We start from the raw sequence: 3,707 nt of genomic DNA on the forward strand, positions 1-3,707 counted from the left end.
GGATGCTACATAACTCCGGTCGACACCCTTATTTTAGTTGCCAGGAGAGCTCTCTGTTAGCAGGCTGCGAATTCAGATTTTTTAACACCTTTACAATAAGTAACAGCAAGTAATATGTAGCTACTTTTGAGAAACAAAACGCACAAGCACACACAAAAGCCTACCTATAAACGAAAAGGGGCCGACAGATCAAAACGGGAGTGCAAACCACGAGGTTCCTTTAGGTACATGCTGGGCAATGCGCTCTGGTTTTACCCCTTAAAAAAGGGGGAGGCGGGGGTGTGTGGAAACAGCTTCCCAGTTCATCTTTACCAGCTGTTTCTCCTTCATTCCTAATAACTCCCAAAATGGCCCATCTTCCAGCAAATGCATCCTCCAACCCCTTCAGGAGAATTGACAAAATGCAGGTACTGCTTTTTTTTTTTTTTTTTTTTTTTTGGGGGGGTGGGGGGGTGGGGAGGGGGGCGGGGGGCGGACCTGCAGCCCACGGAGATGCTCTGCCGGGGTGGGCGATGGTCCTCGTCGGTACCTGGTTACAGCGATGATGTTAACGGGTTTTTTTTAGCTCGCCTTTGCCCACATTTCTTGCTGTGGGCATCCTTTTCACAGGGGCAGTAGGCGCTGGGTTTCTCCCTCAGCTAAAGACAAATCTACCTTTAAAAAGGAAAAAAGGGAGGTGTGTTTTATTATTTTTGTTTAAGGAGGCTTTAAGAAAAAAAAAAGGGGGGGGGGGAGTGGTTTTTGTTTGGTCAGTTTGTTGTTGTTGTTGTTTTTTAAAAAATGAGGCTTTTAAAATAAAGCGCTTTCACCTCCCGCCCTGACAACGCTTGAGAAAGTTTCGGGAAATAAGCAGGCTAGTCCCTGACGGCCGCTCTGCTTTTTGCACACCAACCAAAACATATTTCCTTGAAGGAAAAAAAACCAACAACAACAGAAGCCCAAAACTAAACACGATTTATTTGATAAAAGCCAGGAGATTTCTGCTGTCAAGGTGCGGAGCCTCGCCCGCTTGCAGATGTACACACATGCGACTTTTCCACCCCAAGTTCCCCACCGAAGGGCTTTAAAAGGGAAAAGACGTTGGTTGGTTTGTTGGCGGTTTTTTGTTGTTGGTTGTTGTTTTTTTTTTTTACTTAAAGAACCCATTCTGCAGCCAGCGATGTCAAAGCAAACCGTCGCCGAATATTTGTAGGAAGGGTCGTGTGCAGGCGGATTTGTCCTATTAATAGGACACAGGAAGAGCCGGGAGAGCAAACGCCTGCCCTGGAGACAACGTTATTCGGGGTGATAGATTAAGGACAGGCACTGGAAATCAGTACTTTGTGGATGCTGAAACGCGTCGTTATTTCGCGTTAAATAACATTTTAGAATACACCCCCCCCCCCCCCATCCCACCGCCTGCCTTTTCTGCTGGAGGGATGCGGAATTATTTGAAAGCGGTAGTAAAATGGGTGTGTGCGGATGTGTGTGGTGTGCGTGAATACAGACGACGGCTCCTTCTTGGGAAGCCAATCAACAGTATAGATTATCAACGTCCAACTATCAAGGGCTGCTTTGCCGCGATTAGTTTTAAATCATAAACATATAAATACGGGAACTAATTAAGAGACCACATCGGAATTTACCTGGAAATGACTGGAAAGTAACAGACCATTCCCGAAAGCCGTCAGTACCTTCCAGGAAAGCTTGTTGATGTTGAAGTTCGATAGCTGGCGGCAAAAAAAATAAGGCGGGACACACACACACGCACGCACACACACACACCCCCAATGTCCCCGTGCTTGGAAGGCAACACACGATACGTTTCTAAAAACCCCGATCACCTAATGGTTATTTTTGTAGTTAAAATATTGACTGCAACCGTAGTTGTTTAAGATCTCTGAGTTGTTACAGACGCTGTTACAGGCGTACGGAACTTTTTAAATATGACCTTAACAGTTTAAGAACTAAAGCATTTTACTTAAAAGGGCTACGGTAGCTATTCTTTTTCCCTGGCTAGAAATAACTGATTTTTAATTAATTATTTTTGCAACAGAGACTTCACAAAATAAGACTTCAGTATTTTTGCTTGTATGTTGTGGTGGTGTTTGTTTTTTTTTTTCACTTCAGGCTTTTGTTGTCCTGGGGTTTTTAATTACCGACTTCGTGTCCATGTCTATTACCATTAATAAGAATATCCAGAAGAAAAGAAAAAAGGAAAAAAAAAACACCAAACCAAACAAACATGGAGGCGAAGAGGAGGGCCTGAATATACTGCTTTAATGAAGTGAAAGACAAAACTTCTATTGACTTCCGTGGGAACAGAACGAGGCCCGACGAGAATTACTGCTGGGTGTCCCCATGTTTATTTTCCCTCAGCCTTGCGAGAGGAGACGGACGCTGAACACGGATGATGCAGCTCTCCCGGGCGGGTGCCTCGGCGGCAGGGCTCGGAGAGGCCGTGCCTTCGCAGGGAAGCGCGGTGGGATCGGGAGGAGCGCTGCCCTGCCGCTGCCCGGGCGGCACCGACCGGGTCCCGCCCCGCCACCGTCCCTGCCCGGCGCGGCCGTGGGGACACGCGTGGCAGCTGCCCGCCGTCAGCAGTGGTGGCCTCGGTTTGCGGAGAGCCGGAGCAGGACCTGCGGATCGCAAGACCAGCTGACAGATGGGTTAGCGGGCTCCCGCCGGAGCGCTCCCTGGCTCTCAGTAAAGCCAGTCTTTCCCAGGCAGCGGCAACAAGCCAGGGGCTTTGCAAATATTCCTTCCAAGGCGGAGTGAAAGGGGCTTAAACGGGATTATCAAGTACCCCGCAATATTCTGCTTTCATTCCCGTTTCAAATAAATTATTTTATTAACGATCCATTAACTGTTTTAATGACCCATGTTATTTAATCACCAATGCTGCATGAAAGTTATTATTTATTTGAAACTTCATTGCAATTTCCAGTCACTTTCCACTTACTGCGGGCATAAGATGAAAGCGAGAGGGCTGTCAAATAGGAGAACACAGAGTTAGTCCCATGTATCACAAGATGAACACGACCCTTAGCCTCCTGGTTCCATTTTTAATACAATTGAAAGTATTTTTCCACTGGCTCAGCACTCACTGTTCCAGCTGATGTCCCTGGAAGGTGTTGGGTACTGAAGCCTTAGGAAAAACCAGGCCACCTTTCAATAAAGGCCTAACTATTAAATAGCCTATCTTTAAGCACCTACATTAACAAACAATAAGCTCTGCGACTTCATTTCAATCCCCAACTCACTGTACCACTCTCCAAAGATGACATAAACAGATGTGAGCACTGCAGAAACTGTGCGAAAGTTAAAGCAAAAAAAAAAAAAAAAAAAAAAAAAAAAAGGGTGGTGGTGGTGGTGTATGTACGCGATCAGAAACGAAAAAATATTTTAGGGGATGTTAGCACTGTGACAGCTGCATTTTCGAGCTCAATCCGCAAACGCGTTCATTCCCTCTGGAAACACAGCCAGTCCGTTTCTACCGCCGTCCTAATAAGAATCTCGGCAGTGTTACACTCCCTGTACGGCCTCATAGCACCGGCACCGACCCGCGGAGGGGATATTTAGGGAACAAGGGCCACCAGCTAATAACCTTGTAGCAAAACTGCCGAGGCACGAGAACCGAGTGATGCTTCCCGACATCCGCGGTTTCTTTTTATCCGCGTCTGACCTTTGCAACCCATCACATTTGTGCTCCGAGGCGGGGGTATAAA

At 46.7% G+C, this 3,707-nt stretch overlaps 1 long non-coding RNA gene across 2 annotated transcripts; it reads left to right on the forward strand.

The window, feature by feature from the left end:
• Window positions 1-274: 274 nt before the first annotated feature.
• LOC308066288 lies at window positions 275-2,839 on the forward strand. Of its 2 annotated transcripts, none has more exons than XR_013929121.1 (2): window positions 275-407; window positions 2,173-2,839. It is a non-coding gene; the product is annotated as an uncharacterized lncRNA (long non-coding RNA). The 2 variants fall into 2 exon arrangements; XR_013929122.1 differs by having other exon boundaries at window positions 374-407; window positions 2,110-2,839.
• Window positions 2,840-3,707: the final 868 nt, after the last annotated feature.

The sequence above is a fragment of the Falco punctatus genome, assembly GCF_963210335.1.
Source record: "Falco punctatus genome assembly, chromosome: 6".
Taxonomy (NCBI): Eukaryota; Metazoa; Chordata; class Aves; order Falconiformes; family Falconidae; genus Falco; species Falco punctatus.